Raw genomic sequence first — 13,633 nt, forward strand, 5'->3', positions numbered from 1 at the left:
TACTTTTGTAATAGTCAAGAGAAATAAACAAACAAACTCTTAGCTGCATCTAAATCAAAAGCATTAAGGTGGACTCCAATAAAAATGCCATCTCACTTAATTTTCCTCCCACGATTGGACTCATTTGTAAAAATAAGGAAACAGAGGTTCCAGGATGTTATTGTCCAAGACTGAACACAAAGTGAGTGGTGAAACCTAAGTGTGGACACTGTCAAATCTAACTCTAAAGTCCATGTTGCTTTTCTATATGACTTTGCTTCCAGAAACTGTTTTGAAAAAAGAAGGCTAGAGGAAGGTGGGTTGAGAATACAACTAATACAATAAATCTGTCTGAGAGGGAGAATTTATGATAATCTCAATAATTATTATAATTTAAGCAATTTTCACTTTTTAACCATTGATACTTTTTTAACACAAACTTTACTACATTCATTTTTCTAAGATGATGACAGAGCTTGGAATCCTTGAGGGCACACATTTTTTAATGGCACTAATTCTTTATTGTGGATACCAGGACACTCTAGGCAGCCCCTCTCCCCCAAGTGTGAAGGACCATTCCTCCATTTCTGGGAGTAAAGCCAGTTTCCGGTCCATAGCTATCAGCTCTCTCCAGAAATTGCCTCATGATGAGGGAGGCTATGCCTACTTTCTGGGGGCAGCCTACATCCAATGACTGTTCAGTGCAGGATAATATCAGCCTGGCACCTACAGTGTCCCAATTTAGGACTACTCCTGTCAATGTCATGTCCTGTTCCCTGGCCACAGTTCTTGAGTTGGCCAGGAAAGAATTCAAAGACAACCTGTTAAGCAAGCAAGGGTTTATTAGAAGTTTAAGCAAAATACACCCTCCAGATGGAAGAGCAAGCAGGTCCAGTGGTGGCAGCTGCACCAGAGGTCAAGGTTGTCTTTTCTTTTTATGTTTGAATAGGTTATGGGTCTTGGTTAGGGCAGTTTCTCACTAAGGTTGCAGCCAATCATCTGAAGAGTCCTTCTACAGGATGGTTGGTTCTATATGGTCTATATGGTCAGAACTGTCATGGCAGCCTTTCTCTGTTGGAGGGGGGGGGACCACAGGGTAAATGTATTATAATGAAGCTATAGGTTACTGTAGGGCAATGGTCTACAGGGAAGAAGACCTGTGCATCCCCTGGAGTCTGTCCCAGCTGTTGGGAACCTGGCCTCTGCCCTTTTACCAATTGGAAAGCACTGGTTCTATCTTACATCTAGCTAACTGCTTAGTCTGTCACTCTGAGGGGCCATCCCAGCTGCAGAGCTTCTCACAGAGTAGGACGACCCATTCCTTAATACTGTCTTACAGCCCATCTTCTCCCTTGGGCAGGCCATGCTTCCTTTCCTTCTCACATAGGTGTTGAACCTGAAAACACTCCCTAATAAACTGCCCACTAATCTCCATCTCCTAATTTGCACTTCAGGGAACCAGACCTGCAATATTCTTCCAGTCCCCAAATATCTAGTAAATGGAGAAATTTGTGGATAATATTTTCCTGGCTGGAAAATTTAGTGTCATTTTCAAAAACATTCACAAAAAAAAAAAAAAAAAAAAGGAAGTAGTTTAATGAGAAAATCAGGCTGATTTATCTTAAATTATGTAATCAATAGAGAGCCATATATTTGGCAAGCTTAAGAAACTGCTGATCAGATAATTTAGTTTATAAGAGCCAAAATGAAAAATGAACACAGAAATATCTTAATTATTATAGCTAACATTTCTTTCAGAAAAGAATAAACTAGGTTGATTTTTTTTTTATTTTTGGAAACAAAACCTTCATATTAACAAATTCTTTAAAACCCAGATTGCAAAAGAAAGAGGAAGATGCCAAATGAGGTGTTTTTTTTTTTTTTAATCTACACTTGGATTTCTGTGCTTCAGGGAGAAGCAGCATATGAAATATTGCCATCAAAATGCCAGTCTTGCCTTTGATGGTAATTGATCTGTTATCACTGAGGAATAAGATGTGTTCCATGTTTCAGTTTAAACCTGTTGCATTTGCAGGATCACAGAAGCAGTCATGACTGGTAGCTATGGATATGAACCAGGTGTGAGCTCATTCATCAAGTACACCATCATTACCTGGTTCTTGGTAGTGACTGTGCCAAATTCTCTGTGTTTTCACTTGTCTTAATTGCAAAACTCTGCCCTAAGATGCAGAGAAGTAAATGAATTTGTTTTTATACGATATAATAATTCACAGAATTTTCCACTTTCTAAATTGAACTCCCATGGAAGAATGCATATATATGCAATTTAGTTTTTAAATTCTGATTGAATATTCAGCCGAATATTTATTGTTTTCATTGAGATTTCTGAATAATAGGCTTCAATTTCCATGCTGTAAGTAGGGCCAAAAATAAACTTTAAGTTATTTGGGTCCAAGGAGAGCACCACTTGCACTTAAGTTCCAAACCCAATCCAAAACCATTATTTTACATATCAAAAAAACTTTTTGAACTCACAAAGTATAACATGAATGTTCTCCAGTATTTACCACATTACCACAAATAGGTACATGGTTATAAAATAATATATATGTGTATACTAATGAATGAATACTATAAAAAGAGCTTAGGAGCACCTGGGTGACTCATTTGGTTAAGTGTCCAACTCTTAATTTTGACTCAGGTCATGATCTCATGGTTCACGAGATCGAGATTGAGCCCCTTCATCAGTCTCTGTGCGGACAGCGCAAAATCTGCTTGGGATTATCTCTTTCTGCTGTTCCCCAGTTCTCGTGCTATAAATAAATAAATAAATAAATAAGATATTTATAATTTTTTTATGTTTATTTATTTTTGAGAGAGAGAAACAGAGACAGAGAGAGAGACAGAGCATGAGTGATGGAGGGGCAGAGAGAGAGGAAGACACAGAATCCAAAGCAAGCTCCAGGGTCTGAGCTGTCAGCACAGAGCCTGACGCGGGGCTCCAAGTCGAGAACGGTGAGATCAGTACCTGAGCCAAAGTTGGACACTTAACTGACTGAGCCACCCAGGTGCCCCAATAAGTAAAAATATTTAGAATGAAAAGAGCTTAAGCTCCCAACATATATACCAATTTGGCCAATATTTCTTTCTCACAAATAATCTTTGGTGTTGATTTTTACTAATTCAAAACCATAAGAGCATCAATCAAATGTATAAATCATTCTCTGATTTATCTTACTTTTTTAAAAAAATATAAACTTCTGGAGAATTCTATCACCACAACATAGGTGCATTCACAAGGCAGGGTTTGAGAACATGCTCATCCGGAAACGCAAACAGAAAAGAAGTGACCGGTGCTCTGTTCAGTGGCCCAGTATTCCGGGAGTTAAATCCTATGTTGTAATGAAATCCGACCCGACAAGTGCTCTGTGAGTTTAAGGGAATTTATAAATGATTTAAAGCTAAACATATTATTAAATATGTCTTTAGGTGAAACTAACTAGAATATTTTTCAAAAATCCTATTACAAATGTGGTACAGAGCAGGACCAGTTTATACAAACACAGGCATAAAAATGTTCATTTATAGGATGTTAGTTGAGGAGCAGAAAAGCTCCTTTTCTCTTCAATCTTCTCCTCCAGGGCTTGAAGGCCTTTATTAGAATGCAAATGTTCTCTGGGTGGATTAACTTTCTGAGTAGAGCCCTGAGGGCAAAAGAAAACAAGTTGGCTGAAATAGCTAAATTATCTGTATACTATTTCAAGCAAAAAGTTTCATGAGCCCAACTCCACCTCAAAATGAACATCTGAAATAACAATATTATCATTTAGTAGGTTGCAATGTGCCAGATATTATGCTAATTATTTTATTTTTTTATTAAAAAAAATTTTAATGTTTATTTATTTTTGACAGAGAAAGAGAGACAGAGCAAGAGCGGGGGAGGGGCAGAGAGAGAGGGACACACAGAATCTGAAGCAGGCTCCAGGCTCGGAGCTGTCAGCACAGAGCACAATGCGGGGCTCAAACTCACAGACTGCGAGATCATGACCTGAGCCAAAGTCATATGCTCAACCAACTGAGCCACCCAGATGCCCCTATGCTAATGTTTTATATAACTTATCTTACTTATTCCTTAAAGAACCCAACCAGATAGGTATTACTAGTATCTCCAGCTTTGGGAAGTTCTGAAATTTAGAAAGAGAGGTCTTTTCCTAAAGTTGCAGAACTGGAAAGAAAGTGAACTCAAGTCCCAAATCTGTGACAGTTGACCATTACACAAACTGCTTCTCAAGATGTCTTCACACCCATCTTCTCTTCATTCTCTCCTATGTCGGAGGACAAGTTTATATGTGTCTTTTCCAATGGCCGTCTCCCAATCCTATCCATTTACCTACCCCAGGATGTTGATCCTACATCTCTCAGTTTTCTCCTCTCTCATTAGTGTCTATCCCTTGCGTTCAATTATTCCCATTAAACTCCCTTTTCTCTGCTTTATCTGCCCCCCCTTCACTTGACCAACACATTTACTGACCTTCACTGTCTCTTACAATCATCTTCTTTCTCTACTTCTTTCCTTTGACAATATCTTGAGTAAGTATTATAAAAAGGCAACCTCCATTTTTTTTCATCAACATTTTAAACAACGTATAAGTTGGTTTCCAACAATAACAACAAATGATGCTTAGAGTACTTGTTGACTCTTCCTGATCCCTGGCCCTTCCATCCCTCTATTCCTTCCATCTTTCCTGCCTGCATACAGCTGAGAACCCAGATCTTTGCTTTCTTTCATAATTACAATTCCATTTTATTTCTAATGTGATATATAGGCTTGATGAGTTCAAAACTTATTTTGCCATCTTAATCTTTAAATGGTGCATCTTCCACTTTCCCCATACATAGAATAACTTTTGCAGAATGTAACCTCCTAAAATAACACTTGGATCACATATATGCTTTTCATCAGAGTTTGTTAAGCTTTCTTCTGATCTCAAAAATAATGTAGAAACTCCTCCACCAAATTTCCAAAGCTTTCAAAGTATGAAATCTGACTCCAAGTCACTTTTCCCTTCCTTCCACCCCTCTATAGAACATCTCCTCTTAAAGTGTTCATTCCTTCTGGTTTTCCATTATCCATTCCATAGCACCTTTCACTCTTCATGGCCCAGTGCTGGGACCTATAGTGCTTTACGCTTTATCACTTCTTCAGCGTTGCTTGCACTGCTTCTGTTGCTTTCCATTTATGCTGCCACTCTAACCTCCCAATCAATTCAGTTTCCTCTGAATTTTCTATTTCATCCAGCAGGTGTTCCAGCATTTGGCTATTACAATTCATTTGACACTACAGTTTTTTTCATTTATCATCATTTTCAAGAGTGTATATTTTGCCTCTTGAACCAGACTCAGCATTTTCTTTCAAGGCAGTGTAGGAAGTGTGGATCATTTTCTGTATGGCTCTGTCCCTACCCCACATTGTACATAATAACACAATGCTTTGCCTGTTATAGGACATTGCTGTGCATTTGTTGAATAAGTGGTAGGTAATATTTAGTTAGGACTTAATACTAATTCACTAAAGAATTGGCAACCATATTTTAATGGAATCCTGTAACAAGTAAAATACATTTCTTATTAAAATGCTTTTTGAAAACAAGTTATTGGATTTTCTCCCACTTTTATTACCCCAACCAAATATGGTGTATGTCTTTCTTTTTCCATGTGCATTTTATCAGGAGATCTTCTGGGAGCTTAGTCTCTGGTAAACAGTTTACTGTAACATTAATAAAAGGAAACAGATTCAGTTTGCTAGAAAATTAAAAATCTAACTTACCTCGAAGATTACTCTGGTAGTAAAAATAAAGTGCAAATGTATAAGTTTCTTTCATAAAAGCTTACATGAATGTTAGAAACAAGGTTCTGAAAATGAATCGTGAAGTCAGTTTCTCCCAAGACAAGTTAATACTATTACAAGTCGTTCCATTTGTTTCTTCTATAATTCTCATGACCCTCGTTGTCCAAGTGCTAACATCACGCTCATTATATCAGCGCCAACTTACTTTTGGCTTAGTTATTGTAAGACTACATCTTGCACTCTCCATTTGTAAGGCTAATTTAGATGGAATTAGGGTAGTAAGCACAACTGATTATAACCAAAGAAAATTAAGAAGAAGTCTATGCACTCAAAGACTTGCAATAGACCTGTGAGCTGGATTTATTCTCAAATTGAATTAAACTGACCAACGGGTAGAATTCTGAAAGTAGCCCCATATCAAAAATTAGGAATTATTTTCTAGATCATCATCTCATGGTTAGCTGGAATGAACTTAGACTCTTTGTAAATCACTCTTAGGAGAGTGTTAGAGAACTTAAAATAGTCAAACACTGCCTCAAATAAAATGCGTTGAGTGAGATCACAATTTTCTTTTTCAGTGAAATGCATTAAAATTAAGTATCACAGGGCAGTAAGACCCTTGGTTCTTTGACTGAATGATCTAAGTTGATTCTCCAAATTATAAGATATATATTAGATAGTTATTCAAACTCAAATAGTAATTGGCATAAAATAAGAAGAAATATTAATCATGGGCCATCTGTGTGGCTCAGTCAGTTAAGTGTCCAACTTTGGCTCAGGTCATGCTCTCACAGTTTGTGGGTTTAAGCCCGGTGTGGGTCTCTGTGCTGACAGCTCAGAGACTGGAGCCTGCTTCAGATTCTGTGTCTCCTTCTTTCTCTGTTTCTCCTCTGCTCACACTCTGTATCTCTTTCCTTCAAAAATAAATAAACATTAAAAGAATTTTAAAGAAGAAATAGTAATCGTAATTAAATTAAGATGTTACCATTGTTATTAAAATTTTTTTCTGGCCTTCTGCTTCTGGAAAGATGGAGTACAGGTATTTCTCTATTCTTCTCAGTAGGTACAGGTAATAACACTTGGTATTGTTTATAAAACAAGCATAAGAATGCTCTGAAAGGCGGAAAGAAGAAGGCAGAATAGATAGAGACCTCGGGATCTGAAAAATGACACAGTGGTGCATGCCCTGGGTTTTCTTTGTGTCTAGTATACCACTGGGTAGATGAGATACTGGAGAAACAGACAACATGGAAATGCCAGTAGGGTCAGACAAAGAAAGCCCAGAGAAGGTCCAAGAAAAGCCTGCTCTCCCACCAAAGGAATAGGAACGGGGCATCCTAGAAAGACAGAGAACTTTCAGAACATAGCCACTCTGCTCCAACCAAACACCACAGAAGAAATTGTGGTCCCCCACTCCTCTCAACAAAGCCTGAGTGAAGTCTTAGATTTCCACCTCACCACACTATAACAAGACAACCTTCCCCTTGCGTGATGTAAGAGAAGGTTAAGTAGGAAGCCTGGATTTCCACCCCACCCAGTAGTAATAAAGCACATACTTCTTCATCCTCGCTAGGGTAGTATACAGGAGGCCTAGTGGAAAGTCAGGCCTTACAGCACAACTCAGCAGTATCAGAACCACCCCCCACATTGTTAGGAGAGACCATGTAAAGAGCAATAATGAGGCACTCTCTCTCTCCTAGCCAGAGTGTTATAAATGGAGGCCTACTAGGAAGCCTGAACTCCACCTCCACCAGGCAGTAGGAAGAAGCCCTTGCTTCCTTTGTCAATGGAGGCCAGGTGGAGAAGCTAGACTCCCACTCTCATCTGACAGTAATGAAGCAGTGCTCGACTTCCTTTGACAAAGAGGTAACAAGAGAGGTCTGCCAAAACACATGATTTAGATAAGATCCAGAGTTTCATACCATTATACCAAAACTGTCCATATTTAAGTAAAAAAAAATTCCTCTTACCAAGGAAGATCTCAACTGAATGAGAAAAGACGATCATCAGACACTAACACCCAGACAGAACAGATGTTGGAGTTATCAGACAAGGATTTCTAGGAGCCATCATAAAAAACACTTCCCCAAGCAATTATGAACATGCTTAAAATGAATTGTAAAAATAGTGTATTTGAACAAAGAAATGGAAGGCATAAGGAAGAACCAAATTGAAATTTTAGAATTAAAAAGGCAAAACCTGAAATAAAACCCTCACTAGAAGATTAGAAATTACCCAATCTGAGCAAGAGATCAAGTCAATTGAAAACAAACAAACAAACAAACAGGGACATAGGATTATATAATAAAAAGTTTAATTTTTAGGGGCTCCTGGGTGGCTCAGTCAGTTAAGCATCCAACTCTTGATTTCAACTCAGGTCATGATCTCATGATTGGTGAGATGGAACCCCTCATTCAAGTTCTGCACTGACAGCATGGAACCTGCTGGGGACTCTCTCCCTCTCCCTCTGCCTTTCTCTCTCTCTCTCTCTCTCTCTCTCTCTCTCTCTCTGCCAAAACAAGCAAACAATCAAAGTCTAACTTTTATATCATCTGAGTCCCAGAAGCAGAGGAGAAAGAGCATGGAGCTAAATGTTACTCGAATACAAAATGGATGAAAAATTTCCAATTTGGCAAAAGACATAAGCCCATAGATTCAAGAAACTGAGCAAAGGCTAAACAAATAAATTCAAAGAAATCCATACCAAGACACATCATAGTCAAGCTTCTGAAAAGTTAAGAACAAAGACAGAGGTCTTAAAGGTAGTCAGAAATGATACATTATATACAAGGCAAAAACAACTGAGTGATAGCAGGTTTCTAATGTGAGTGCATGGAAACCAGAAAAAAAGTGGCCCAGTATTTTTCAAGAGCTGAAAGAAAAGAGCTTCATGCATAATTCCATATTCAGCAAAAATATCCTTCAGAAATGAAGGAAGTCTCCTTCCTCAGATTAAGGAAAACTGAAGACTAAAACCATTCCTAACACACCTACCCAAAAATAATGCCTAGAGAAAATTCTTTAACCAGAAATAAAATGATAGAAGGAACCTTGGGGGCACCTGAGTGTCTTGGTCAGTTAGGTTAAGGTCTGACTCCTGATTTTGGCTCAGGTCATGATTGCATGTTTGGGAGATGAGGCCCTGTGTCAAGCTCCCTACTGACAGCATAGAGCCTGCTTGGGATTCTTTCTTTCCCTCTCTCTCTCTGCCCCTCCCCCACTCTTTCTCTTTGTTTCTCTCTCTCAGAACAAATAAATAACCTGAAAACAAAATGTTCAAAAAAGAAGGATTCTGGGAACAGCAGGGAAGAAAGAACAATAGAAAAAGTGAAAATATGAGTAACTACCATAAGTTGTCCTTCTTTTGAGTTTTCTAAGTTATATTTGATGGCTGAAACAAAAATTATAACACTATCTAAAGTGGTTCTCAATGCACATAGAAAGAATACTTAAGACAATTTATTATAAGAAGGAGTAGTAAAGGGATATAAAGACAGGTAAGTTTCTACACTTCACCTGCACTGGTAAAATCTTGATACGAATAGACACTGATAAGTTGAAGGAAAAAACCCTACAGCAACCACTGAAAAAGCTATACAAAGAAATGTACTCCAACACACTATGAAGAATCCAGGCCGCCTGGGTGTCTCAGTTGCTTAAGCGTCCAACTTCTGCTCCAGTCATGATCTCGCAGTTCATGAGTTCAAGCCCCACGTCGGGCTCTGGGCTGACAGCTTGGAGCCTGGAGCCTGCTTCTGATTCTGTGTCTCCCCCTCTCTCTGCCCTTCCCCTCCTCTCACTCTGTCTCTCTCTTTCTCAAAAAGAAATAGACATAAATAAATGTTGAAAACATCACTATAAATCTCCAAATGTCAAAATTATAGAGATGGAGAACAGAATGCTGTTGCCAATGGTTAGAGAGATGACGGAGAGGGGATGCTAGCATTACCGTAAATGGGTAGCACAAGGACGATCTTGAGGTCATGGTCATGGAAATAAATACATAAATACATAAATACATAAATACATAAATACATAAATAAATACAGCAAGCTGTCAAGGCCAGAGAAACAAAGGAACAAAAATTTGTGGCAAATGTCTAGGCCTCAAGGCAACATATACACGTCAAATTTCATAAACACAGTTTGCATGTTAATAACACTGGCAAATGTACTACAAAGCAGTAATTTTGCATTCTATAAGAACTTCATTAATTAGACTCTTCCTGGGTTAAAAGCTTTTTTGAATGTTTATTTATTTATTTATTTATTTATTTATTTATTTTTGAGAGAGTGAGAGAACAAGAGCGCCAGGGAAGGACAGAGAGAGGGAGAGAGAGAATCCCAAGCAGGCCCCACCCTGTCAGTGTGGAGCCCGACACTCAGCCTGAACTCATGAACAGTGAGATGCTGACCTGAGCCGAAATCAAGAGTCAGACAACCGACTGAGCCACCCAGGTGCCCCTTGCAAATAGCTTTTTGATCCCTGTTCCTCAGTAATATCATCAATCTCTGTGTACCTTGTTTGGTCAGGATTGGCCGAATGTGGCTTTAATAAGCAATTCCAAAATCTCACCGGCTCAAAGGGACAAATACTTCTTTTTCATTTGTGTTGCAGTATACCATGGGTTGGCCGGGAACTCTTTTACATCATCCCTCTGATGCATCTTGCTGATGAAATATGCTGATGGAGAAGCAATAATCTTTACTGATACCTGTCATTGTGACTGATGGAAAGACAGGAAAAAAGTCTCAAGATAGTTTTGGCTCCAGGCACAGCTTTGTCTTAATTCAGTTTGTAAGCAATACCGCCAACGTCCATCACTAAGCTTCATCTCCTCCCTGTGTTGCCCTCATCCTCCATTTGGCTCTATGCCAATTGCTGTTGCCAGAGAAATAGAATCAGCAGGGTCCGTTTTTGGATCTGTGATTGATATCACTTCCAACCAAACCTGAAAACTTAGGCAGGAAAAGGAATGTTCCTGAAAATAAGTTCAAGTTACTCTTACCATAAAGAAGGGAGGATTGGTTCTGGAGAGTAAATAACAGATTTCCTCTACAACAAAATCTATGGTGAAATACCACATTATATATACATTTCTTTCAGTAGACTATGAAGCCTTTTATATCCTGGGCAATAAGTTATTTGTTTACGCGATTCCTGGCACAGACCATGCAGTCCGGTATATAGTAGATGACCAATAAGTCTTTATTGAAGGGCTGACTGACTTAAGGAAGGAAGAAGGGAGGAAAGGAAGGAAGGAAGGAAGGAAGGAAGGAAGGAAGGAGGAAGGAAAGAAGGAAGGAGAGAGGGAAGGAAGGAAGGAAGGAAGGGAGGAAGGAAGAAGGAAGGAAAGAAGGAAGGAGAGAGGGAAAGAAGGAAGGAAGGAAGGAAGGAAGGAAGGAAGGAAGGAAGGAAGAAGGAAGGAAGGAAGGAAGGGGAAAAAGAAGGATTAAAGAAAGTGAGAAATTAACAGTGATTCATGATTGAAATACATAACATTTTATTTTTACTTTTCCATCTTTTTCATTTTTCTGTTTCATTTTATAAGACAAAAGAAACATTAAAATATTCATAGAAAACAGAAAATGTAACAAGAAATACATTCTGTTGAAAATATTCATTTAAAATTAATCCAGTAAGACATCTAACAATTTGGAAGTTACATAATATATTTAAGACAGCTGTTTATCTGGATACTATTCATCTGAAAAACATGTGGCAAAAATAAATAAGTAAACTAAAGCATCATGCTGACAGAGGGGATCCTTCAAATAGCTTCCCCTTGGATTTTGCATACAACACTTTCTCTAATATCACAAAGTCAATTAAATTAAAATAAGTATCATAGGTAATAACTCAAATATAGTTTTGTTGTTGTTGCTGTTGTTCATTAGTAACACCTACTACAGACTAGCTGCAGAGAGAAAAGATGTCAAGGAAAACAAAGAGATCATAGAACATGAATCTCTGGCCCTTGCAGGGCATTAGTGACCAACCTGATACCCTTTCCTTCCATTCTTTCTTTTTCTTTTCTTTCTTTTTTTTTTTTTAACACTAGTCAGAAAGGATTCTGTGGTTTGCAAGTAAGAACCTCAATTGACACGCAGGCTCTGTTGAGCTCTCAGAATACAGGGAGGCCCAGCCAAGTGGATGTGGAGAACGTTGGCCATGCACATGGAAGTGTTTCATATGTTTGCTTCTCTCTTTTTTTCCTTCTCCCCAGGAAGATGAATCAAGAAGGCAAGCGCATTGAAACTACTTTCCAGACATCGTGTAAGAGAATCCCCTGTGTTTATAATCATTTAAACCTCAGCTACCACATTTGAGACAGCACCCAAACTCAGGCACTATGACTGAGTATTGTTTTTGTAGCCGTGATAGGTTAACGCTGGTGCCATAGAACAAAATATTTATACAGTGAGTCTCGTTCATGGCTTTTTGTGCCGGAAGGAATGCTGCCCTCACTTCTTTAAGTGCCACCTTAAAATGGTGGTAAAGGGAATTATAAAATAGTTTCCACAAACACTTTGCTTTACATTTTCACAAAGGTAAATATATGCGTTAGTATGTTTTGAAGGAGCAAGCACCAAAGACACTATTTTACATTAGAGATCCTTTTCATTTTGGGTCAGTACAATATACTTTGACTTACACGGGTTTAACTCAAGTGTGTTCTTATAGTATGATGAGGGTATAAGCTGACTTTGCGCATCTTGCATGACTCCTACTTCCATCCCCTAAATTTATGGATCTCCGCTTTAAGGCTAACTGTTGTATACATGTAATGACTTCTAAAATAGAATATACAAATAACTTGTAATTCATAAACGATTTTCTCAGTTTCCATCAGACCTATCACTAACATTATTGTCCACAGTTTCGTTCTTTCCCCACTCCAAGAGATCTCACTTAAACTGACCTTCTAAGAGATCAGTCCTGTTCACATCTCGTCCGCAGACCTTGCAACACACAAGCAATGGAGTGCTGAGTGTGTAGCGGGCCATGGCTCCAGCACGCTCAGGTTGAGCTACGGAAGGGGTATCTGATCTGAATCTGTGTTGGTGGACGCTTTAGTGTAGCACCCAGATGCACCCCCCGAGGACTGAGGATGCTGGGGTTATTGCTGACTGGCTGTTTGCACACAGTGTCTCCCGGCAATTGTCATTACCTGAAGGGAGAGACTCTTTCCAAGAGTACAGCCCCTCTCCGTATGCACTGACTGTGTAATATGGGGCAGTAAAGGCTCAGGACCCTGGTTCCAGCTCAGGTCAGCAGGGAAGGGCATCCCAACTTCAGAGCTCCTGGAGGGTATGGCTGAGGCTTTTATTGTGACTGCACCACAGTCAGAGCGTTGATCCTGAGAATACATGTCAATAGGCCATGTTTGTATAAATCTCTGTCTCAGAGTTTGCTTCCTGGGAATCTGATCGGCAGCATCAAATGAATCCTTAGATGGGACTGGCTTTTACATAGAGTCTAACCTCAATCAGGATTTTTGTTTGAATTTTTTGAATTTTGCTTAATTCGAAACATGAAACAAAGCAAGAAATAGGAACTGATGACGGGTGATGGAACAGAGTTCATGAAATAGAGAGAGGCATGGTAACAGCTGCGTCGAACTGTGTTTGAGAAAAATAATCTGAAGAAGTCATTTGAGAAAATCGAATAATGGAGTAGATCCACCAAGAAAGGCAGTGATGGGAGAGGTCATATATCCCCTGAGAGATGGAAAATCTCTTTTCCACATTAAGTCCTTGTGATTCCAGGCTGATATTAAATATCTTTCCAACAAATATTTATGAAATTATATAACTAGACAACTTTTCACTTGAGCTAGCTTGA

The sequence above is a fragment of the Lynx rufus genome, unplaced genomic scaffold, assembly GCF_022079265.1.
Source record: "Lynx rufus isolate CCGP_SWC_20201006 ecotype Redwood Valley unplaced genomic scaffold, mLynRuf1.p SCAF_3, whole genome shotgun sequence".
NCBI lineage: Eukaryota > Metazoa > Chordata > Mammalia > Carnivora > Felidae > Lynx > Lynx rufus.